Below are 26,695 nucleotides of genomic sequence, written 5' to 3'. Positions count from 1 at the left end.
GAATGTCCAACTAACAGACCTTATAAGGTCCAGGAAATCATTTAATCTATTGCTGCCACAGCAACCACAGGCACAATTCAAAATTCAATAAATCTAGGAGCTTTTTAGGGGTGAATTAATTAAATGTTTGACCAAATACAGCAGGCTAATTTTTATGTCGATAATATTGAATGACCCACAAATGATGTTATAAATATTAAAAAAAAATCTTGGCAAAAAAAGTTACCCAACCCTGCGCTAGGTAATGGCTTCATATGCTTGGGGTAGTCATTCCCATAAATCATCAATGGGTTTGAGGCCTGTTAATTATCTTTAGCCTAGTTTAACCCACCTGCCATGACGGTTGTACCAGGGTGTGGTTGCTATACATTCTACAAGCCACAGACTAGATAACCTCAGAGGCCCCTTGAAGATCAAACCTAATATCCTAGGACTGGTTGGGTTTGGGAGTTCAAGTTCAGGCACCAGCCTGTAATCTGTTGGGTAATGCTATCCTTATCTTCCTCACTCCCACCTCCAATCCTGAAGAATTCCTTTGTTTGGGGATTCAGTATCACAGTTGAGTAGACAAGAGAGAACCTTGTGGAGTTGGGGGATAGAAGGGCAAGCTCACTAAGAGAAAGGGAGGAACTAGGCCAAGAGAGAATCATGGAAATGACTCAAGACATAGAAGGTAGGAGAGAGATGGGGCTTTGCTCAGCCAGGAGAGTAAAAATAGAAGACCTTGTCTATTCCTAGGGATTAAACAGAGCCAAGGAAAACTAGGAATACAAATCTTAATCCTGCATTTTACCTCTAGACTTGTAGTTGACTTACTTTATAGACTGTCTTCACATATGATACCTATTAAAGTGTCCCCAGTAAGGAGCGGCTAGGTAGAGCACTGGCCCTGGAGTCAGGAGGACCTGGGTTCTCTCCATTGGCTGATGCCCCTTTCAGCTTTTTCTCCTATGCCCATTTTGTCAAGTTCTCATACTGCCAACCAGAATGCCTATCAGGGACCCCTGCATTAGCTTGACAAGAGTTTTTTCATTGGCTCAAAATCTACAAATGTATTTCCTCCCCTTTCTCTAGAATCTTCCATAGTGCTGTGGAAAGAGTGCCCAAGAATTGTCATTTATTTCTCATATACAAGTCTTCATGGGCCTCAGTTTCCTCATATGCAAAATGAGGAGATTGGAATAAATGACCCCAAAGGTCCTTTCCAGCTTCAAATCTATGATCTCTTACTTAATCAGTTACCCAAGTTTTGCTATTTCAGCCTTCTAACTTTATGTTACATTTGTTCCCTTCTCTCCACTTTTATAGACATCTTTAGTTCAAGGTCTCATCATCTCTCACCTAGGAGATTTTAGTTAGGGTTGGTTCCTCTATTTCCAGCCTCTCTCCTTATCACTTTGTCTCCATAAATAGTAAATGGATATTACTAAAACACAGATTTGATCTCTTCACTTCCTGCCTTAAAAATGTTCTGCAGGGGTGGCTAGGTGGCATAGTGGATAAAGCACCGGCCCTGGAGTCAGGAGTACCTGGGTTCAAATCTGGTCTCAGACACTTAATAATTACCTAGCTGTGTGGCCTTGGGCAAGCCACTTAACCCCATTTGCCTTGCAAAAAAAACTCATAAAAAATAAAAAAATAAAAAAAAGTTCTGTAGTTTCCGATTGCTTCTAAGGTAAAATTCAAAATCTTCAGTTGATCACTGAAAATTTCCATAGCACCAACCCTGGAGTCAAGAGGACCTGAGTTCAAATTTGACCTCAGACACTTAATAATTACCTAACTGGGTGACCTTGGGCAAGTCACTTAACCCCATTGCCTTGCCAAAAATCTAAAAAAAAAAGAAAGAAAAGAAAATTTCCATAAAACTATTACCCTGCCCGATTATATAATCAGCATACCCATTGTCACAACAATACCACTACTTGATTTTTACTCCAAGGAGGTCTAAGAAAAAAAGTAAAGAACCCCATAGGTACAAAAATATTTATAGCAGCTCTTTTTGTGAAAGCAAAGAACTGGACCTAAGAGGTGCCCATCGACTGGAAAATAGCCAAACGAGTTGTGGCTAATGGATGCAATGGAATATCATTACACCATCTGAAATGACAAAATGGACTTTTTCAGAGGGAACTGAGAAGAATTACAGGAACCAAAGCCAGGTAAAGTGAGCAGAACTAGGAGGACAATGTGACATTCTTGTAGTCTCTTCTTTAAAAGTCTTAAAAAGACTCTCTGTGATGAAACCAGATTTCTAGAAGAGGGGGGATAAAGTATATGTGCCAGAGAGGCTGTAGAATTAAGCATTCAGAGGAAGGCGTTAATCTGGATGTGACCAATGTGAAATTGTTTTTCTGGACTATTTATGTTTGTTAGGAAGGTCTTCACTTTCATTTATATTGTTTCGGGTTGGGGTTGGGAAGACAGAATGTAGAAGGGAGGGATAATAGAAGCCTAAAAAAATATTTTACGAAGACAGGAAAAAAAAAACAAGAATGAAATCCATCGCAATTTTACTTCCACAAACCTTTCTAGTTTAATTGCATAGACTACCCTTCGTGGACTTTCTGTCCCAACCAAACTGGTCTACTAGTGGTCCTGCCTCACCTCAAGCCATCTCATGTATTTCTTTCTCCTTGCCTGGATCTGAAATATTCTCCTCCTCCTTCCTCTCCTGTACCTCTTAAAATCTTTAGCTTTCTTCATAGAAAATGAAAATGCTGAACTCAATGGCTTCTGAGACTACTTCCAGCTCTAAAAATCAATGTTTTTCTGAACCCATGGACATGCTAGTGCCATCTTGATAGATCTGGAGGAGCCTTTCCTGGTACCACCTCATTCTTGTTGAATTACTTTGTATTTCCCTGTATCTACTTTGTATTCACCTAAATTCAGTAGAATGTAAGCTCCTTGAATGTAGGGATTGTCCTAGTTTGGGGGGTTTGTATTTCTTTTTTTCTTTTTTTTTTTTTTTTAGATTTTTCAAGGCAGTGGGGTTAAGTGGCTTACCCAAGGCCACACAGCTAGGTCATTATTAAATGTCTGAGACTGGATTTGAACCCATGTACTCCTGACTCCAAGGCCTGTGCTCTATCCACTGCACCACCTAGCTACCCCTTGGGTTTGTATTTCTAACTTACCTTTACAGATTATTCTACATTAATGCTTTACCTTTCATCTAATATCTATAATTATTACATATGTCATATATATGATATATCTATCTTGTATGCACACAATTATTTACATGTTTTTTCCCCTCCTTATGGGCAGGCACCATGCTTTTGTCTTTTTTTTCTTCTTGAGTCCCCAACTCTTAGCACAGTATCTTAATAAGCACAGAAAATGTTTATAGAACTGAATTAGACTGCAAAGGCAAGATCTAATCCCTTCCAAGGGTCTAGCTAGGTCCAGGGCCCAGTCCTACCTATCTCTGATCACCATGAGACTTCCTCAGCCCATCCTACCCCAGAACTCCCAAGCTAGGTGTTCTCATCTGAGTAGCTCATGGATTCAGAGAGGGTAGAGACTTTTGAGATTAATTGGTACAAACCTCCTGGTTTTAGGCAGAATGAATCCCATTTATAAAGTACCTTCCTCTTCAAAACCCAGGGGAGGTAGATAATATAAGGGTTATATTATTACTATTAATTTACAAATGAAAGAGTCCCAGAGTAATGATGTGTTTGTTTCAAGGTCACAGAAGGACTCCAAATTCAAGATGGTTTCTATTACTTGGCACTGCCTCTAAAAATGGCAGAGGAGGGGCACCCAGGTGGCACAGTAGATACAGCATGGGCCCTAAAGTCAGGAGGACCTGAGTTCAAATTCAGCCTTGGACACTTAATAATTACCTAGCTGTGTGACCTTGGGCAAGTCACTTCTTATTTTGCAAAAATAAAAAGCAAAAACAATAAAAATGGCAGAGGAATGAGGGAGTCCTAAATGAGAGGACCCAACCTTAACACTCTTCACTGAAAGCATGTAGAGACAATCTGATTTAATGAAAAGAATCCCAGGCCAGGTCATCAAGAAGCCTAGGTTCTAGATCAGATTTTACTGTTTTGCTATATGACCTTAGGCAAGTCACTCTGCTTCTCTGGGCCTTAGTTGTCCATCTGTAAAATGAAAGGGTTGAACAAGGTGTTCTTTTTAAGTTTGGTTTTTTTTTTGCAAGGCAAATGGGGTTAAGTGGCTTGCCCAAGACCACACAGCTAGGTAATTATTAAGTGTCTGAGACCGATTTTGAACCCAGGTACTCCTGACTCCAGGGGCCTGTGCTCTATCCACTGCGTCACCTAGCCACGCCTGAACAAGGTGTTCTTAATGTTCTAAAGGCCCCTTCCAACTCTGCCATACATTTTCTAAGGATCCGCCCCTCCATCCCCCAGCTCAGATTCTTTGTTTTATGTTCTACCAGCGCACATCTCTGATACTCTATGATCCATCTTATAAGTTCCTTTCCATTTCTAACATTCTGTATTCTAAGTTCACCCCCAGCTCTGACATTGTATGTAGTCTATAGGAGTCTGACAAACCCCCACCAGTCTGGTTCTTGTCCTGTGCTTCTGGCAGCTTCCTCAGGGGTGTGGGTGGGAGGGGTCCAGGGGGAGAGGCGCCAGCTGAACTCGGGAGGCAGGAATGCACAAGGGGAATTCCAGTTATGCCCTGCTTACTTACAAGAGAGCAGCAGCACTTTGAGAACTGATGTTTTGGTCTCCCAATCTGACCTTGAAACAGAACTGAAATGAAACTCTTAGCAGCCAGAGAATCTGTTGAGCTTGCTCCCAAAAGGTTGAGACCTTTTGTTGGGGAGAAGAAGAGAGGGGGGAACTGGGGTGAGCATGTCCCTGGGATACAATAAGTGGAGTAACTAAGGTCCTGGGAATGGTTTGTCCAAGGCCCTTTGGACATCATGTCATGATGGGGAGCCATGATAACAGCTGTTGGGGCAGGAGAGGCAGACACAGGGTGGGGAGCAGGGCTGAGGGGGACAGGCAGTTATCCCAATATTTGCTTGCTTCATTCTGCCTTTGCCTTCTGGGAAATGGTTCCAGAGTGAGCTGGGCCTACAGGCCTGCAGCAAATGTTTAACCAGAAACAGCTGGCTGGGCTAAGGAGGGGTTGGGGTGGGCTGGAAGCAGGCAAAGTTCTTCACAACTAGTCCCGGACAGCCAGCCTCCGGGTACCTCCGAGTCTACAACTGTCTGACTTATTCCCAGAATAGGTTATAGGTACAAAGCTTCATTACGGAGCTTGGTTCAGCTCGGATAATTTGACTCCTCCTTTCCAGCCTGCCTCACCTCCAGGCCAGCTGGGTTCCATCAAACCATTGGGGCCAGGGAGGAGACTGAGGACAGTGTCTGGGGAAGGCAGAACCCTCTTCCTGTTCCTCTAGCTGACAGGGGCAAAAAAGTACTCAAATGGTGGCAACACTGGGCAGAGAATTTCCATTTGGACCCTGCCTTGGGCTAAGTTTATACAGACACAAACATACACCTCACACCACAGGGCTGCTTTTTACTGATCTGTGGTCAGGAAGGAGGGAGGTGATACTGACCATAAGTAGACAGGAAGGATGTTTGTATGTGAGCTATTATTATGAAATATTATTCTTGACTGTTTCTCCCAATTGACTTTTCAAAAATGTTAACTCTTAAGAGGAAAGCAAAGGATTTTGTAGTGTTTAGATTTTGCTTAAATATTTACCAAAAACCAAGGCATAAGTCTGCCTTTGAGAACTCTCTGGTGCGGTTTTCCCATCTATATAAAATGAGAAGGTTGAGCTACAGGATTCTATAATGTCCTGATCATTTAGAATTAACCAAGATCTGAGAGAGCTAGGTCAAGACATAATTTTACAAATAAGTAAAGTGAGGGCAATTCTTCTACCTGTACCCTAAAATTGCATTCCCCCTCCCCACCCTTAAATTGTGCCCATCTCTGATGTTTCTTCATTTGCTATCTGTTGGCTCCATCTCTGATGACTACCCCCCAAAATGCCGAGTTCCTAACAGGTCTTAAAAAGCCCTCACTTGACTCAACTACTCACCCATATATTTCTCCTTCCTTTCACACTCCTCCTAAAAAAAAATGCAATCTACACTTGTGGTTTCTGCTTCCTCTACTCTCACTCACTTCACAACCCCCTGTGGTCTAGTTGCCATCCCCATCATTCAACTGAAATTTTTCTTTCCAAAGTCACCAATCATCTTGTAAAATTTTTTTTTCCATCTTTTAGCTTTACAACAACTTTATTTCCAAATATGTTTCCCTCTCTTTCCCTGACCTAACAAATCATCCTTTGTAATTAAAAAAAAAAGTGTTTAAAAAGCAAAGGATAAAAAAAATTCAGTAAAACGAATCAACTCTTTAATCAAGTTGAGAGTTTATTTACTGATCTACACCCATAGTCCACCACCTCTTCCATGAAGTAAATTTCCTAACCTTTCACCTATACTTTGGAACACATTTGGACTACCAATAATTCTTAATTATAAAATACAAGCAGAGTTTCTCAGTCTTCATTCTTCTTGACATCTTTGATGTATCTGATACTTGACTGTTCTCTTCCTTCAGTACATACTCTCTCCTCTCTAAGTTTTTATGACCCTGTTAACACTTAGTTCTCCTACGTGCGTGGGTATTCCTTCTCAGACTTCAAAGATCATCTGGGCCCTACCCCCTAATTTTGTGTGTCTCCTAAGGCTCTGTCCTGAGTCCTCTTCTCATTTCCTTTCTTTATTCTCTCATATGGTGACCTCATCAGCTCCCCTAAGTTCAATTATGAACTCAAGGCAAAGAACTCCCACATCTATAAATCCAGGCCTAGCTCTCATCATCACTCTCATTAGTTAGGCATTTCCAAGCCAAGTCAACATATCCAAAGCAGAACACACTCTCTTCTCCCAAACGCATTCGTTTTTCTGAACTTTCCGGTTTTTATTGAAAGTACTATCATTCCATACATCCAATTAGTTACCAAGTTTTGATGATTTTATTTCCACTATATTTCATTCTTCTCCTTTTCTGCACAGACACAGAACTTCTATCCTAGTTCAGACCCTCACTAACTTTTGCCTACACTGTTCCAATAGCCTGCTCGCTTGATCTCTGTGTCTCTAGTCTCTATCTTCTTTCCAATCCCCTTGCCATACAGTTTACAAAATTATAATCCTCAAACACAAATCTGACCATGTCACTCCTCTGCTCAAGAAATTCCAGTGGCTTCCTAATGCCTCTAGGATCAAAATCCTCTATTTGGCATTCTAAGCTCTTTCACCACCCCAGTAAATATAAGAGGTAGAATTTGGACTCAGCTAGGCACTCTCTCCACTGCACCACCTAGCTGCAGGAAATAATAAATGATTAATGCTTGACTGACTTTCCATTGTGTCCTCTATGGACCACCAGTCTTGCTTACATACTGTCCCTCATTCCATCTACATTCTCCATGCCTTTGCACTGACCTCCACATCTCCACTTTTTAATATCCCTAAGGCTCTTCAAATTTAGCTCAGAAATTACTTCTTGCCTTAGACTTTCCAGATAGCTTCAGCAGCTAGTACTGACTATCTCCTCCTCACTCACCTGAAAGTTAATTTGCAATTACTGTGTAAAATATAAGAGACTCCTCCTTAGCATCAGCCAAATGAAGGATAGGATTAAGGGGGTTTTTTTGTTTGTTTTTTAGGTGGGCTTTTTTTTTGCAAGGCAAACAAGGTTAAGTGGCTTGCCCAAGGCCACACAGCTAGGTAAATATTAAGTGTCTGAGGCTGCACTTGAACCCAGGTACTCCTGACTCCAGGGCTGGTGCTTTATCCACTGCACCACCTAGCCGCCCAGGATTAAGTTTTAATGCGTAAATGAGTTATCCCCAAGACCACAACTATCTGGACCATCTGTGACTACATTAAGGTGAAGCTAAATCCCTCCCTTAGATAGGTGAAGGTACTGTGACTTGTCCAAAAGTATACAGATAGTAAATAACAGGTGAAGAATTCAAACCCAAGCCCCCTGAATCACAAAATCACTGAACTTGGGAGTTAAAAAGGATTTCAGTCACCATCTTGTCCAAGCCCTGCCCTGAGGAATCTCCCTTCTCATCTAACTCATGGTTGTCTGCCTCAGTTTAAAGAGCTCCAAGGAGAAAGAATCCACCAACTCTAAGAGCAGCTCATTCCACATTTGGAATCCTTGGGAAATTTTTCCCATCACTGAGTCTAAATTGATCTCATTGCAACTTTCACAAATTGTTCCAAATTCAATGTTCTTTCCACCTCACCATGAGCAACTGTTCCATTTTGCTTCTGTGCCTATTTTAGGAAGGCATTCATTTCTGCCGGCTGGTTTGGTGGTCTGTAGTATAGAGAAACAACACTCCTTTCCTTTTATCCTCCCACACTTCCCTATGCTGGTTCATGGATTTCCATAGAGACTGACACCCTAAGGCAAGTGAGTAGAGTTATACTATCTGCTGAAGTGAAAAATCCTTATTTGCTGCTACCATCCTCTGTTCTCTCATCCCCATCCAGCCCTGCCATTCCCTTGTTTAGTCCATAACCTTCATTGTCCTCCGTCAATAGTCAACTACCCTTTATTCTAGACCTCTTCCTCTTACATCTTCCCCATGTTTTATCACTCGTTGAAACCCATAGAAACTTTCTCCTGAAGACACTCAGGTCCTAACTACCCTTATCCCTAAGCTGTGTGATCCTTCTGTCCTGCCTCTCCATAAATTATGCCAAGAATAGGAAAAGATATGTTCTCTCCTCCTTGATCACTCTCCTTGATCCTCCTTCTGCCACCATCACTCAGTAATCCCCCATTGATAGAAATTTGTATCACCCTTAGGAAGCCACATCCAAGTGTATCTCATTTAACGTTTATACCAGTCAGCCCAACCCTGGGCATCTTTGTGGTACAGTGAGTAGAATACTAGATTTAGAATCAAGACCTGAGTTTGAATCCTACACTTTCTAGCTGTGTAACTCCGGGCAAATCACTTAACCTCTCAGTCTCAGTTTCCTCCTGTGTAAAGTAAGTTTAGTTAATAACACCTCTCTTACTGCATTGCTGTAAGAATCAAATGACAAATCTTATAGCTATAAACGTCAGCATAAATATTAGTATAAAATCTGTACCTGTCAGTAATTATTCTTTCCCACTAGACCTGAGATTACTTGACCTCCTTTCTCAAGGACATCAATATGTAGCCTACAAGCCTTTGAGCCTTATTTTTTTTTTTAGGTTTTTGCAAGGCAAATGGGGTTAAGTGGCTTGCCCAAGGCCACACAGCTAGGTAATTATTAAGTGTCTGAGATCGGATTTGAACTCAGGTACTCCTCACTTCAGGGTCAGTGCTCTATCCACTGTGCCACCTAGCCACCCCCCTGATCCTTATATTAAGTGACATTAATATGCACATTGGTGATCCCTTGAAGATCTCATCCTCCCACATCATTTTTCTATGACCCATATCTTCATTCCATGTCAGTCACCCACTGGGATTATCATTGCTAGGACACATAACTGTGCCACCTTCCTGATCCTAAACTCTGAAATTTCCTTCTCTGGCCACATCCTCCCATTAGTCTATCTCTCCCTCTTACTTACCCCATTACAACTATTCTGTGACATAATGGAGACTTCCAAAGGACTCAGTTTCTCTGTGGTCACTGCACCCCTATTATGGTTTCACTTGTCTCTCATTTCACAGACTTGACCCTAGAGTTGACTAGTTCAGCTATACATTGGGGCTCAGTAGACAGTGCTGGACCTGGGATCAGAAATACCTCATTTCAAATCTCTCCTCCAAAAATAAACTTCATGTCACTTAACATCTATTTGCCTCAGTTGTCTCAGTAGGGGTAATCATAGCATCTAGTTAGTGCAAGGGTTAGTGCAAGGATCAAATGAGGCAATATTTGTGAAGAATGCTCTCATATAAAACATATATTTTATATAAATATCCCATATAAAATATATATCTTATTTTTCTACTCCTGAATCCTCCTTGTCCCAGCACCACTCACACTTTGCTCAAAACCCTGGGTGACCCCTGTGGTCCTCCAATGTTCTTTATCTACAAGACTATAGATTTAAAGCTGAAAAAAATCTTTGGTGTCCAAACTCCTTGAATTAAAGATAAAAAAGAAACTGAGGCACAGGGAAGCTGAGTTACTTGCTCAGGGTGGCATAGCTATTAAGTGTCTAAGGCAAGATTTGAACTCAGGAGTCTGCCTGACTACATGTCAGCAAAACACCTCTCATGCCTCCATCCTATGCTGTTGAGCTGTGATGACTCAGTCCACTAAAAGTTCTAGTCATGTGAACTCAATTCAACCCTCATTGCTACACAGAAATCAAAGTTAAACCAGAAAGAACCTTAGAGACCATTTAGTCTAACCCTCTCATTTTACATACAAAGAAAACTGAGGAAAGGGAGGTTGAGTGACTTGCCCAAGGTAACAGATAGGATTTGAACCTAGGGCCTCTGACTCCAGAGGCAGTGATATCTTTCTCAATTCTTTTATTCTTCTCTGATTGACTTCTTCATACAGAAAAACCTTTACAAAAAATCTAATATTATACATGTATAATTCATATCAAATTACTCACTGTCAAGGGAAGGAGGGGTAAAAAGAGAGGAAGAAAAATATGGAACTCAAAATCTTAACAAAAAAAATAATGTTGAAAACTATCTTTGCATGTAGGTGGAAAAATTATAAATAAATTTATATTAAAACAGCAACAACCTTAATTTGACTCAACCATCCCTTTGGGCTCTCCTTTTCCCTTTTATTGCCGAGCTTTTAGAGAATATGTTTACAGTTGCTGCTTACAATGCCTCACCTACTGCTTACTATCTCATTCACTCTCATTTTGCAGTCTCGTTTCCAAATCCCTCTAAACTATCTAAACTATTTTTGCTATATCCAATGGTCCTTTCTCAGCTCCTCCCTGCATCTGTTCATAATGATGGCCATCTCCTCCTCCCTTAATTTCCATGGCAGTACTCTCTCTCATTTACTTCTGTTTCTACCTCTCTTCATTTTTCTCTCAGTCTTCTTTGCTAGATCACTTATCCACTTTCTTCTGTCGTTTGAACATGGATATTCTACATGACTCCATCTTTGAAAAAGCTTCAGTGGTCTTTAATATTAGATATAAACTTCTATCCTGGCATTCAATGCCCTCTACAATCTGGCTTCAACCAGCCTCTCCAGTCTTATTTCAAATTAAGCTCCCTTGCACACCTTGTGTTCCATCCAAATTAGGCTATATCAAGCATTAGCCTAATAAATACTCAACACTTTAAAAATACTCGATGATTGTTAACTCTTCCCATGTTTGAAATACAATACCTGCCTGCTAGCCTCTCAGAACCCTTATTTTTTTATCTAATATATTTGTTGTTATCGTTACATCTGACTTTTCATGACTCCATTTGGGGTATTACGGGCAAAGACGCTGGAGTTGTTTGCCATTACCTTCTCTAGCTCCTTTTACAGATGGGGAAACTGAGGCAAGCAGGCTTGAGTGTCTTGCCTGTAAGTACTTGCCAAGTTAGTTAAGTGTCTGAAGCCAAATTTAAACTGAAGAAGATGAGTCTTCCTGATTCTGGGTCTAGTAGTTTATTGACTATGCCACCTATCTACCCACATCTAGTTTATAGGAAGTGTGCAATACATACTGATTGATTGGTTTGTTGAGTCATTTAAAGCTTAACCATTTACAAGAAGCATTCTCCTTTTTCCACAGTTGTCAGCAATCTCCTCTTCTTCAAATTGCCTTCTGTTTATTTTTTGTGTTTTTTTGATGTAGCCCATAGTAGAAAGTTAGCTCCTTGAGAGCAGGAATCATTTCTTTTTCCTCTTTGTAGCCTCAGAACTTAGCATAGGATCATGTATACAGTCAGTGATTAATAAATATTGTTAAGTTGAGTTGGGTTATGTTCCAGATCACTAAAGATCCTCAGGATGAAGCTAAAGGACCATTTGTTGGAAATTTTGAAAGAAAGTTCCATTGCACCTAGTTCCTTTTGTCTCTAAGATTCTGATTCTTTAACTCTTTGAACAGGTCAAAGGGTATAGTTCAGTATTAAGAGAAAAAGAGACCCACCAAGCAGGGAAGAATGAGCAGCAACTCTAGAACAAAGATGAAAGAAAGGACCCAGGTGTCCCAATTAGTGAAAGAGAGGGTGGAAAAAAATCAGGCTGCTCTGATACCTAGGAACAATATAGAAATGTTGCTGAGAGAATCAGTCAGGAGAAGTTTAGAGAAAGTATATCCAAATAGGGGTAGAAGAGATGGGGGGGTGAGTAGGAGGGGCAAGAGTGAGAGAGGAGAGTTTTAACAACCTTAACAACTCTTAACAACCAGCTCTTCAAAAAGTGGGGTACACTTAAGTTTAGTCTATATATTTAATATTTTCCCCATTCACTTTTTTTATTTTTCCAAGGCAATGGGGTTAAATGACTTGCCCAAGGTCACACAACTAAGTATTAAGTGTCTGAGGCTGGATTTGAACTCAGGTCTTCCTAATTCCAGGGCTGGTGCTCTATCCACTGTTCACCTAGTTGTCCCCTTCCCATTCACTTTTTAAAGTTCAGTCAAGCAACAAGACTTGTAGTATTTGGAGATGTAAATGCTCATGTAAATGAAAATCTAACAATTGGTCTCTCAAGCTGGTAGCCAGCATCCCCTTCCCCTGCACCCCCTCCAATCCCTCACTGTCTCAAAACCAGGGAAATAAAATGTACATTCCTTGAGGATGGGAACTATTTTGTTTTTGCATTTGTACCCCAAATCACCCATGAAGTTTTCCCAGACTCCCTAGCTGCTAGTGCTTCCCCTGCTTCCCCACCTCAAAACCCCACACACCAAAATTGCCTTATATTATTTTGGATAGTCAGGAAGAATGAAGTGAATAGAAGAACCCAGCCTAAATCCATGAAGACTTGGATGCAAATCCCATTTGTTACCCTTGAGCAGGTCACTTAACATCTCCATGCTCTAGGTCTTTTTCAATTCATCAATGAGCATTTATTAAGCACCTACTATGTGTCAGTCCTGAGAACACACAAAAAGATCCTAAGGATAAAGTGAACATAATCAACAGAGAGCAGGTGCCAACTTTAAGGAGAAGCAGGAAAGGTTTTAATAAGGAAGGTAAGTTTTTCGCTGAGACTTCAAGGAAGCCAGGGAGGCAAGTATCATTGCATCACATGGTAAATAGGAACATGGAGGGTAAAGTACAAGAAGACTGGAAAGGGAGGAAGAGATCAGATTAAGAAAGGCTTTGAACATCACACTGAGGATTTTTTTCTTTGATCCAGGAGGAAATAGAAAGCCACTGGAGTACAATAAATAAGGGGGTGACATGGTCAGATCTGCACTGTAAGGAAAATCACTTTGGCAGCTGAGTGGAAAGAGACTTGGGACAGGGGAATGAACCAATGACTATTTGCAGTAATCCAACCATGAGGTAATTATAGCTAGCAATATACAGTGTTTTAATCTTGACAAAGCACAAACATTATCTTATTTGATCCTCAGAACAACCCTGGGAGGGACATGCTATTATCATCTCCATTTTACAGTTAAGGAAATTGAGGTTAAGCGATTATTTTCAAGTTCACAAAGCTTATAAGTGTCTGAAACTGAATTTGAACTCAGGTTTTCCAGACTCCAGACCCAGCCCTCTATCTGCTGAGAAACATAGCTGCCTCTAAGATGATGAGAACCTGGGTCAGGGAGGTGGAAATACCAAAGGAAACAGATTGGATATGGGAAAAGGATGAGAGAGTGTGTGGACTGGGTAGCTAGAAGAATAGTGGTAGCCTCGAGGAAGTTTGGAAGAAATCATGGCATGAAGAAAAGAAAATGAGTTCAGCTTGGGATATATTGAGTTTAAGCTGTCTGTGGGTCATCTGATTCACAATGGCCAGTAGGCAGATGCAGATGCAAGACTAGAAGTTGGGAAATGAGAGCTGAGAAAGTAGATCTAGGAAGCACCAGAATCCAGATGAAAATTGAACCCATTGGGGCAGCTAGGTGGTGCAGTGGATAAAGCACTGGCCCTGGAGTCAGGAGTACCTGGGTTCAAGTCCAGCCTCAGACACTAAATAATTACCTAGCTGCGTGCCCTTGGGCAAGCCACTTAACCCCGTTTGCCTTGCAAAAACCTAAAAAAAAAAAAAAATTGAACCCATGAAAACTGATAAATCACCAAACCTTACCTTGCACATAATCGATGCTTAATTGTTTGTTACTTTGACTCCTTGACTCTGGGCCACTCTCTAAAGACTATTGCAGAGAAAGCTTCCATTGGTAGAGGTCAGGGATTCTTTGTAGCAATGAAGTCAGAGGCCTTATCCCCTCTGGATCTTTGTATTTTCAGGTGATTCCAAAATTTCCCAGTCTTTTTGTGACCCCATCGGGTGGCTTGCCATTTCCTTCACCAGCTCATTTTACAGATGAGAAAACTAAAGCAAATAGGGTTAAGGGACTTGTCAAGGGTCACAAAGCTACTAAGCATCAGAGACTCAGGAAGATGAATTTTCCTGACTCCAAATTCAACACTATCTATCCACGGTACCACCTTCCTGCTCCAACTTTGAAATTCCCTCGTATTATTTTGTATCTACTTATAGGTATCCATGTTGTCTCCCTCCAGTAGAGTGTGAACTCCTTGAAGGTAGAGACTATTTTACTTTTTGGTCTTTGTATTTCCAGCAGCCAGAACAGGCCCAGAGTACGTATTTAATTAGCGGTCTGTGCTTAATTAAACTTTTTTTGATTAATTGAGTTACAGGATGATAGAATTAGAGCTAAAAAAAAAAAGAATCTCAGAGAGCACCCAGGCTGACCACCCCATTTTATGGATGAACGAACCAAGCCCCAGAGGGGTTCAATATCACACAGATAGTAAAATTACAGATCTGGGATTCAAGCCTAGGTCCTCTGACTTCAAATCCAACATCCTCCCATTGAACCACATAATAGGCATATAATAATGCTAGATGAACAGAATTAGATCGATGCAGTGTGGGAAAAAGCTATGGAAAGGGAATCTATGTGTCTGTCAGTCCCCGAGACTGAAAAAAGTCTGGTCCCTAGGCAAAGAAGAGGAAAGGAGCCATGGTCCAGACCTCCAGCTGACCTCAAGCTGTTGATGCCTCATAAAAGGAAGGGACAACCAGGGAAAAAAGGGGGGGGACTCTGTCCTCCGGATTGGAAAAGAAATGAGTTACAAAGGCTTTGTTTATGGAGCTGGGATGTTGATGATATATTTGAGTTGTCCCAGGCCCAAGCTTGGGGGGAGACCAACTCTGAAGAAAGAGAACAGAACTTAACAACTTTTTTTTTTAAATGTGACTGAAGACGAAAAGGGATGGAAGGAGGGACTTTTGAATCTTCCAGGCTGTCAGTCTGAGGGTAAGGGCCAGCCTTTCTCTGAGGCTCCAACATTAATCTGGCTTGGTTCCATTTGATGATTTGACTATTTCCTGAATCTAAAAGCTTGATCAGAGACTGGGAAAAGGACCAGGGTGGGAAAGCTGAAAAAAAGACCAAGGGGTTTGGGGTTTTTTTTTTCCTGTACCCAACTAGGATTGGGGAAAAACAGAGAACTTGGGGATCCCCTGGTCCTATAAAATGCTCCAGGATCCTAGTAAAATGAAGCGGCAGGATCTGGAGCCATGGTCAACATTGGTTTCTGGAGGGAATGGGATTTCATAGATAAGACATTTGGGGGTTGGGAGGCATGAGAAGGGGCACAAGAAAGAGACCATTTTGTCATAGATTTAGAGTTGAAAGAGATCTTGAAGATCATCTAATCCAACTCTCTTATTTTAAAGGAAAAGGAAACTAAAGCCCAAAGAAATCAAATACCTAAGAAGTAGCCAAACCAGAATTCAAACTCTAGCTCCCCGGCCAAATTCAGCATTCTCTCCATTATATTATACTCCATCAGGAGGCTCAGAAACCCTAGAGAAGGCCTAGAAAACTAGAGGAATCCCATTCTGAAGGCTTAATATAGTGTATTGGGAAGTGTGCTAGACTTGGAGGTGAAAGAAACCACGATTTAAATATTGCTTCTAACAATTAAGTGGATAGAGTTCAAGGCCTGGAGTCAGGAAGACCTGAGTTCAAATGTGACTTCTGGTACTGGTACTTACTAACTGTATGATCCTGAATACTTAACCTCTATTCGCCTTAATCTACCAGAAAAGAAATTGGCAAGCCATTCTAGTATTTTTGTCTGAAAGACCCCAAGTTCAGTATTAGTATGATATGATCCAAGGGGTCACAAAGAGTTGAACACAACTGAAAACTGACAGTTAATGGCTATGTGATAATGGTAACAATTATTTTACCTCTCTGAGACTTAATTTTCTCATTTGTAAAGTGGGAATGATACCAGCTGTAGTATCTACCTCACAGGATTTTTGTGAGACTCAAATAAGAAATAATATAAAAATAAAATATCTTCCCGGGAAGGAAGAGCCAAGATGATGGAGTAAAGGCAGGGACTCACCTGAACTCTCCCCCAAACCCCTCCAAAAATTTTAACTCTAAACAAATTCTGGAATAGCAGAACCCTCAAAAATTATGAAGTAAAACAATTTTCCATCCCAATACAACTTAGAAAATCAGCGCGAACGTGAGAAAACAGAGTCCAGCAGAGGCCGCAGAGCAGACCAGCCCCAGCAAGCCTCAGGCCACTGAATCAGTGTCAGCAGTGGTTTTCAGATCCCTCAACCCACAGATAGTAAGAAGATTGGACAATGGGTCAGAAGGAGATTTACAGGGATCCCTTTGTTGACTCCAGGAACAGGACTCAGTTGCATTGCTTGTTCTTGGATTTGAGTCACAGGTCTAGGTCTTAGTCCCAGTGTGAGGAAGAGCATTAGCACAGCAGTTTGAGGCCTCAGGGGAAGAGAAACCCTGGTCACAGTAGTAGGGTTGAAAACTAGTGTACTGTGCAGGAGAATAATAAACACCCTTCTTCCTAGATCATAATACCCTGGTATAACTAAAAACTTATAAGTCCCCAGAATTACCTCTGAAAACAGCTACACCAAAAGTCTGAAACTTGAGACAATGCCCCCTCCACTTGGAAATGAGAGCTACCTTTTAGCATAGAGTTAAAAGTCAAGAAATAGTCTGGAAAATGAGCAAAAAAAAAACAGAAAAAAAATCTGATCATATAAAAATCATTATGGTGACAAGGAAGAACAAAACACACACTCAGAAGACAACAAAGTAAAAATTTCTTCATCCAAAGCCTCAAGAAAAATATGAATTTGTCTCAGGTCATCAAAAAACTTTAAAAAGATTTTTTAAATCAAGGTAGAGAGGTAGAGGGAAAAACTGGGAAGAAAAACAGGAAGGGAACAAAAAAATGCAAGAAAAAGTAAACAGCCTAGAAGGTTCCCAAAAACATTGAAGAGAACAACACTTTAAAAAACATAATAGGTTGAATGATAAAAGAGGCACAAAAAAATCCAATGAAGAGAAGAATGCCTTGAAAAGCAGAATTGATCAAAATGATATACAAAAATTCACTGAAGTGAAAAACTCCTTTAAAAAAATGAAATGGTCAAATGGGAAAAGAAAGTACAAAAGCTCACTAAAGAAAATAATTCCAGGGAAGCTAGGTGGGGAAAAGGATAGAGCACCAGTCCTGGAGTCAGGAATACCTGAGTTCAAATGTAGCCTTAGACACTGAATAATTGCCTGTCTATGTGACCTTGGGTAAGTCACTTAACCTCATTGCCTTAAATAAATAATTTTTTAAATGAAAATAATTTCTTAAAAGTTAGAATTAAGCAATTGGAAGTTAATGACTTTATGGGACATCAAAAAACAAACAAATAACATCAAATGAATGAAAAGACAGAAGAAAATAGGAAATATCTCATTGGAAAAACAACTGGTAATACATTGTTGGAGGAGCTGTGAACTCATCCAGCCTTCCTGGAGAGCAATTTGGAATTACGCCCAAAGGGCAACAAAAAATGTGCATACCTTTTGATCCAGTAATACCACTATTTGGGTCTATATACTGAAGAGGTTATGAAAAAGGGTAAAAACATCACTTGTACAAAAATATTCATAGCAGCCCTGTTTGTGGTGGCAAAGAATTGGAAATCGAGTGAATGTCCATCATTTAGGGAATGGCTTAATAAACTGTAGTTTTTGTGTGTGATGGAACACTATTATTTTATTAGAAACCAAGAGGTATGGGAATTCAGGGAAGCATGGAAGGATCTGCATGAACTGATGTTGAGTGAGATGAGCAGAACCAGAAAAACACTGTACACCCTAACAGCAACATGGGGGGGTGATGATCAGCTTCAATGGACTTGCTCATTCCATCAGTGCAACAATCAGGGACAATTTTGGGGTATCTGTGATGGAGAATACCATCTGTATCCAGAGAAAGAATTGTGGAGTTTGACCAAAGACCAAAGACTATTAACTTTAATTTAGGGGAAAAAACTATTATTATGTAATTTTGCTATCTCTTATACTTTATTTTTCTTCCTTAAGGATATGATTTCTCTCTCATCACATTCAATTTAGATCAATGTCTACCATGGAAACAACGTAAGAACTAACAGACTGCCTTCTATGGGGGTGGGGGGGTGAAATTGGGAGGGAGGAATTGTAAAATTCTAAATAAATAAATTAACTAATTAAAAAAAGGGGGGCAGCTAGGTGGCACAGTAGATAGAGCCCTGGCCCTGGATTCAGGAGTACCTGAGTTCAAATCCGTCCTCAGACACTTAATAATTACCTAACTGTATGGCCTTGGGAAAGCCACTTAAGCCCATTGCCTTGCAAAAACAAAACAAAAACAAACAAAAAAAAACTAAAAAAAGAAAGCCTAGATGACATTTTTCAAGAAATTACCAAGGAATTGCCTTGATATTCCAGAACCAGAGAATAAAAGAGAAATTGAAAGAATCTGCTGGTCACCTCCTGAAAGAGATTCCAAAACAAAAACTCCCAGGAATATTATAGTCAAATTTCAGACTTCCCAGATCAAGGAGAATATACTGCCAACAACCAAAAAAAAAAAAAAAATCAAAAAAGATATCATGGAGTCACAAATTGGGATAACACAAAATTTAATAGCATTTACATTAAAAGATAAGAAGATCTGAAATATGATATTCTGGAAGGCAAAGGAGCTAGATGATAACTAAGAATTGTCTACTTAGTAAAATTGAATATAATCTTTCAAAGGGGAAAATGGACATTCAATAAACTAAGAACTTTCAATTCTTAATATAAAGACCAAATTAAAAAGGAAAAAGAAAAAGCACAGCAAAATATGACTTTCAAATATAATTTGCAAAAAAAGCACAAGAAAGGAAAGAAAAACCATGTGATTCAAAAAAGTTTGAATATTCCTTTATGGGAAAATGATATTTATAATTCAAAATATTATTTTCATTATTTGGACAGTTAGGAGTATACAAAGACAGAAAAGAGAGGTATGAGTTGAGTATGGTGGTATGATTAACTAAAAAAATAAAATTAAGATGAAAAAGAAGAATGTACTGGGAGAGGGGAAGGGAGAGATAGAATGGGATACATTATCTGATATAAAAGAGACTTAAAAGAAATGGAAGGGAAACTGGGGGGGGGGAAGAACTGGGAGGAAAGCACATGAACCTAACTCTCTTAGAAAATAGCTCAAAGAAGGTTGGGTGAAGAAATCTATCTTACTATAATGGAAAATCTGAAGGAAAAGGGATAAGAGAAGGGGAGGGAGCTGATAGAAGGGAGGGCAGTTTCGGGAAGATAAAAGTTCGAAATAAAACACTTTTGAGTGTGGACAGGGTAAAGGAAGAGAGAGTAGGAGAAGTAACCCCAATTGAGAAAAAAAAATTTTACAGTGAGTTTCTCTGAGATAGACTTTGTTTTTCAAACATATATAAAAGTAAGTCAAATTTATAGAAATAAGAGCCATTCCTCAATTGATAAATGGTCAAAAGATATGAACAGTATTCAGACAAAGTAATCAAAGCTATCTATAATCATATGAAAAAAATACTCTAAATCACTATTGATGAGTGAAGTGCAAATCATAAACTGTTACCTCTCACATCTGTCAGATTAGCTAATATGACAGAAAAAAGAAAATAACAAATTTTGGAGGGAATGGGGAAAAATTAAAATATTAATGCACTATTGACAAAATTGTATACTGATTCAACCATTTGGAGAACAATTTGGAATTATGTCCAAAGGGTTATAAAACTATGTATACTTGTTAAACAAACAATGCCACTACTGGGTCTGTATATCAAATAAAAAACAAAAAGAAAAAGACCTATGTACACAAAAATATTTAGAGCAGCTCTTTTAGTGGTAGCAAAGAATTGGAATTGAAGGAAAGTCCATCAATTTTAAAATGACAATAAATTTTTGTATATGATTGTGGTGGAATGCTATTGTGCTTTAACAAATGTTGAGCAGGATTCTCTCAGAAAAACATGGAAAGACTTACATGAACTGATTCAAAGTAAAATGAATAGAACTAGGAGAACATTGTATACAGTAACAATATTGTATGATGATCTCCTTTAAATAATTAAGCTATTCCCAGCAATATAATAATCCAAGACAATTGTGGCTTGGACAATTCTGAAGGAACCATTGATGAAAGGTGCTGTCAATCTCCAGAGAAAGAACTGGTGGATTCTGAATACACACAAAAGATCCTTTTTCTTTATTTTCTTTTTTTCTCTTTGAGGATTTTTTGGTCTGTTTTCTTTCACAGAATAACTTACATGGAAATATATTCTGCATGACTACACATGTATAAACATGTCAAATTTCTTGCCTTTTCAATGAGAGGATAGCAGTAGGGAGAAAATTTGGAACTCAAGATTTGAAAAAAAGTTAAAATTGCTTATACATGTACTTGAGAAAAAAATAAATATTAAAAAAAATTTTAAAAGACACCCCCCAAAGAAAACTCTCATATAAATGATAACTCTTGTATTTATTAACTTATTCTAATCTCTTTCAATAACCTCACCACCACCTACAAATGTTCTACCTCCTAAATAAAAAACTCTGAAATAGTGCTCATTTCAGCATAGATACTACACTTGGAATGCATGGAGAATATTAGCATTGCTCCAGATCAAAATTGTAAAATGTTCCATATTTAAAGAATTCTGAAATTGTTCTATCAGAATTCTAAATTCTTGTCATTTCATCTCTCCCTGGGCCTTACTCCTTTTAAAGCTATTCTTCATTCTCATAGAGACCTTTAATCACTTTACCCTTCACTGGCCTCTTGGAAATCTCCCCTCTTTCAAAACCCTATATATAATCCTTTAAGTTTCCTGGTTTCAAAATCTCCAAGTATCCTCATCTCCTGACTCTTATTCACTTATATAAGACTTATTTACATTCTTTACACACTATCCTCCATTTTCTACCTCTGCAATTTTGTACTGACTCATACCTGGAGTAATGCTCTACCTTTTCATCCCTACTATATACATGGAGAGATATGGGTATACATTTATGCATATATACATATATATATATATATACCATATTATGTGTTCTAACTGATGAGGTACCAGACATAGTTCTATACATATAGATATAGATTCATATAATAAACATTTTTGTAATGTCTGTATGTGGTGGGGGGAAGAGAGATAGCTGGTGTCTCACAGGTAGAAGGTCAGCTTCCTGTTGACAACGAGACATTTTAATATACATAAATTTTGTCTTTTTCTTTTTTTGTAAGTTATCTTTAATTAGGTGAACAGACTTTTAGATGAAATCAAACAATAGGAAATGAAGAATAGGACCTGTACTTCTCCTTGAATCAATCAAAGACATAGCATAAGATATTGGGTCATATCCTAAACAATTCATAATAAAAGAAAGATGTTTTCTCAGCATAATTTTCTATTTTCGATAGCTTATTCATTGAATTCTCAAAGATATTTTGGGATCTGTATATAATATGGTATTTTGGTATACAAAGGATAGAGAGCTTCTGGTATATAATTTTGACTACCTGATCCTGTCTCTCTTTCCAGGTTCTCAACAGTTCTTAATCTGCAACTTATAGTGAAACGTTGGGAAGTTTCTATTATTTCCTTGCATAAGTGAAGCTGGACTCTAATAAGTGAACTTTTTCCTTATCTTGTTCTGAGCTAGGCCTCCAGGTAGTTCCCAGCCATGACATTCTCCCTTGTCCCCCCTTTCCTTTTCTAGTTATTCTTTATGTATTGTCTTCTCTTATTAGAATAGAATCTCCTTGAAGGCAGAGCAGGGATATCTTACTGCTTTGCATTTATATTTCATCAATACATCAGTGATACATGTCTACTTTATTCCAGCTACCTATCTGCTCTGCTCCCCCTCCACCACCTCCCCTCCTTACTTTCCCTGTCTATCTATAGATCTATCATTTACCTAAGTCTAACTTTTCTGTGATTTCTGGGAGCAGTGACCTGGTCCTACATTACTACCATAAATCCCTCCATTTCATCAAACAAATATGCTCTACTTGGTCATTTGTTCAAAGCTTATTTGTCAATATAAGGTCACATGGATGTTACCCATAAAGCTCCCTTTGATTCCCCTCTTAGATTTTAGGCTTTTCATAGGCTCCATTCGACCAATATTGGCCACATTTCTGCCTTAACTATTGTTCTGTGAAGAGATATCTATCTTTATCAATCAATTACATAGCTAATATGTGCCAGCCGCTGTGATAAGTGCTTCAGATACAGAATAAAGACAATTCCTATCTTGAAGGAACTTAAAATCTAATATATGTTCCAGAAGAATTTCTGCACATTTTTAACTTGCTTATTTTGTACTCTGAGAAAATCTATTAATCCTTTTCCTCCTTATGGATTATTATGAGAGGAAAGAGGAAGAAGAGATGGAGGGGAAAACTAAGGAATGCAAAAGTCCATTCCAGAGATGCAGAACAGACCTAGAAACTGAGGAAAAAGCACTGCTTTGGGGGGGGGGCAGTGCAGCTAAGTGGCATAGTGGATAGAGCATCAGCCCTGGAGTCAGGAGGACTTGAGTTCAAATTTGACCTCAAACATTTAATAATTGCCTAGCTGTGTGACTTTTGGCAAGTCACTTAACCCCATTGCCTTAAATAAAATTTTTAAAAAAAATTAAAAAAGAAAAAGAAAAAGCACAGCTTTCATTCATATAGAGGGAGAAGGGATCATCGCTGGTCCAGACTCATCTCCTTCCAGCCAATGGTCTATAAAAATACTATCCAAGGCTTTCCTTAGTTCCTAGATCTGGTTATTAGTTCAAGTACCCAGTGTAAACTTTTAGCACCTTCATTCTTACCTGGGTGAAATGGTCTCAATGTTGTCATCACGATTGGACATTACTCCTCCCTGTCCCCCAAATAATCTGTATTCATCAATACTATCATCACTAACTGGCCCAACATGCACCCTTTACACCCCTAAAGGAGGTCAATTTGGCGCAGAGAAATTACTTACTTGATGGTGTCTAATTGGAGCAGAACTGATAAGGGGGGAAGGGGATCTCCAGATCCTTTCCACTAAGAGAAATGGTCCTAAATATAAAGGTGGGAAGTCAGAAACTAATTCATTCAGGGTCCTGTCTTGTTTCAAATGTCCTGATACCCCTCCTGGGCCTACTGTCCTTTCAAATCCCAGCTTAAGCATACCCCCCTTCTTTCTGATTATCCCTCTGACTCATTGAGTCTGATTACCCCTCAGCTCCCTAGTATGGGCATTCTGACATGTCTGTCTCCTGATCCCAACCCAACTCCTTAGTCTAACCATATCCTAAATTCCCACATCTAACTTATTTTTGAAACCCCATTGTGATAGTCTCCTGAACCCTTAGTCTAAAAATACTCTGACCCCTCCATCTGACCACCCTAGATTCTCCAGACTGTTCTATTCTTTAAATATCCCCTCATTATTCCCTTCCCAATATGACTACATAAAATCACCCCCAGTTTAAGGCACCTAAATTGTCTATGCTCCAATCTCCAGTCTTCACTATTCCTTTGACTCCACAGTCTAACCATCTTCTTATCCTCAGACCCTCTCCCAAGGCCAAGAACTTCTAGACTGTGACCATTTTCCAGCAACCTAGCCTGAAATCGCCAGTCTGACAACCTTGTGACCTAATGGTTCGACTGTCACTTTAACACAACTAGCTTAATGATGCCTTTATCCCCTGGTCTGACTATTTCTTAAATCTATCCCTTAAATTCACCTAACCCCGCCCCCATGGTTTAACTGTTCCTCCACCACTCCCCATCATCCCCATTTACCCTACACAAAGAGTTAGAGTAATTCCTGGACCATCACTCTGATACTCTGCGCTGGGGAATTCTGGTCCCTAGAAATGATACTCCCCCCTTCCCCAAAACGCTGGATATTGCCCAATGTTTCTTTCTCTTTCCTGCCTGGGAACCATGAGGCTGAGTGATTCAAGGCTGAGACAGGATCCCCTGAGCTGTGGGAAGAGGGAATCACCACCATGGTTTGTGGTATGGGCTTCCTCTTTCCTAACTCCCAGATCACCCCTACCCATATCAGCCTAAGACAGAGGCCTGCAAAGAATTCAGGAAAAGGCTTACCTGTGGAGGTTCTGGAGAATCTAGCTCTAGGGTACCAGGTTTCCTTGCTTCCGTCAGTTTTTTCCAGTCTCTTGGAGGGTCAATTCCATTGAAGAAAAGGCCACCCTAAGTGCCAGGGCCTCTGGGTGGGAAGATGGTCAGGGGACAGGGTCTAGACCCAGTCACCACTGCCCCTACCTCTCTCACCCTCTCTCAACGAATCTGCTTGATGACTGGTTTCACTAAAATGAGACCTATTTCCTTGATACAAAGACAGGAAAGAAAAGACGACAGAAAGAGAAAACCACCCACCTAGATGTGGAGGGAACGACTAGGCCTTTGAAGGTTACGTCAAAGTCACAAACTGCTGTGTTTAGAGGAAAATCTTCAAGTTGGGGGTAGGCAGGACTTTGTGGGTTCCACGTCCAGAGGCTGCCTCACTACCTCCAAGGAAGGTTTCTAGAAATCTATTTCTAAAGCTAGAAGAGACTCCAGAGAACCTTTTACACAACAAAACAAGGGGAAGTGACTGGCACAAGGACATTCACCAAGAGTCAGTTCTTTTGAGTCTAGGACAATCATTTCTAACCTTTTTTATGTTCTGGTCCCCTTTAGCAAGGCCTGCTGAAACTCTTCTCAGACCCCTTCCTAGAATCATGTTTTTAATTACATAAAATGAAATAGGAAAACAATTATATCAAAGTTCAGTTCTAAAAAGATTTTTCCAAAGCCAAGAACACAAAGCCCAGATTAAGAACTACTGTTTAGATCTGTGTTATTTACACTATATCATTATATCAAGCTGCCTCCTTTAAGATCAGTGAGGACTGGTCTCCTGTGCCCCCAGTCCTCCCCTGCCCCCAAGATTACACCAGTAACCAAAGGAAAGGGGGCACCCAGAGTTTGTGGTAGGATGAAAGTCTACTAGCAACTGAAGATTCCAGTCTTCTCTGTCTCTCAAAGGCTACTGCCCTCAGTCCGTTGCCTTTTGCTTGGGGGAAAAACCTTTTGCTTCAAAGCAAAAGGTTTAAATCCACAGCCTCAGCCCCCTAGCTGAGCCCCTCTTTGGAGACTGTTATTCCCTGTAGACCTCCTGGAGACCAGGTTCAGGAGAACTTTAACCATGAGACCCAACTTGTCCTGGAATCCCAGGGCCAGGAGGGTCTTTAGGGATCATCCAGTCTAACTGTTGGCCTTTCCCTTTTGTCAAAAAGGAAACTGAAGAAGGTCAGAGAGGTGAAGGGAGCACTGGTCCAAGTTACAAGAGCCTGGGGCTCTTTCCACTATAGTTGCTGTCCAAGGGTCTTCTTAAATCCCTCTGAAAAAGGTGTTCTGAACCTGAGTCCTGGATAGATTTCAGGAGGATATGTAAATTTGTATTTTTAATGATATTTTAAGTAACCTCTAAGTGAAATTTAGCATTTCCTTCAATTATTAGAAAACCTTATTCTGAGAAGCGATTGTCCACCCCAAAACTGGAAGAAAACTGAACAACTTAGAATTAAAATAAAATGACAGCAAATATGTTAGACATCTTTAAGTTTTTTTTCTCTAATATTTTAATCTAAACCTTAAGGTGGAAGCCATTACAGGAATGACTTGGACTTGGAATTGGTTGATTTTTATACAGAAACAGAGAATAGGGAAAATCATTAATCTAACCATGAATAGTTGCCCAATATCTCTGCCCAAGACTGCTCCTACAAGATTACCATCTTTATTCAATACTATCTGAATTTCTCTAGTCTCTTCTAGGCAGGACAAGTCTCCCAGTATCCTGCTCATTGTTCTCCTAAGCTTGTAATTAACATGGGAAAAGAAATTTTGGAGTCTTAATTTCTAACTAGAGAGGCAAGGGGACTGATATGAAGCCTGGGTATTCTCTAAAGAAATTAATCTTTTGCCAGGATATAGTTTTGAGAAATTATTATGCTTAACAGGGCCCATACACTTCAGCAGATGGATTACCAAGGGGTCCAGAGCACAAAAATATTTCTATTGGGATCATAGATTTTGACCTAAAATCGACCTTGGAAATCATCTATTCTAACCCCCCTCATTTTT

The 26,695-nt window shown here is 39.7% G+C and overlaps 1 protein-coding gene across 2 annotated transcripts in view; it reads right to left on the bottom strand.

Moving 5' to 3' along the window:
- The window catches only part of ZAP70 (zeta chain of T cell receptor associated protein kinase 70), a 43,323-nt gene extending 18,370 nt beyond the window's left edge, over positions 1–24,953 (bottom strand). The window contains exons 1-3 of one of the 2 annotated variants that reach the window (XM_074205058.1): positions 24,653–24,953; positions 23,535–23,611; positions 14,244–14,489 (exon numbers count right to left, since the gene is read on the bottom strand). The gene's annotated coding sequence lies outside the window, so the exon portion shown is untranslated. The remainder of the gene's footprint in view (positions 1–14,243; positions 14,490–23,534; positions 23,612–24,652) is intronic. The other variant, XM_074205057.1, reaches the window with a different exon arrangement.
- Between the last annotated feature and the right edge of the window lie 1,742 nt (positions 24,954–26,695).

This window comes from Macrotis lagotis, chromosome X (genome assembly GCF_037893015.1).
Source record: "Macrotis lagotis isolate mMagLag1 chromosome X, bilby.v1.9.chrom.fasta, whole genome shotgun sequence".
NCBI classification, from domain to species: domain Eukaryota; kingdom Metazoa; phylum Chordata; class Mammalia; order Peramelemorphia; family Peramelidae; genus Macrotis; species Macrotis lagotis.
Note: the sequence above shows the minus strand (reverse complement) of the source record. Positions and strands in the feature narration are given on the sequence as shown.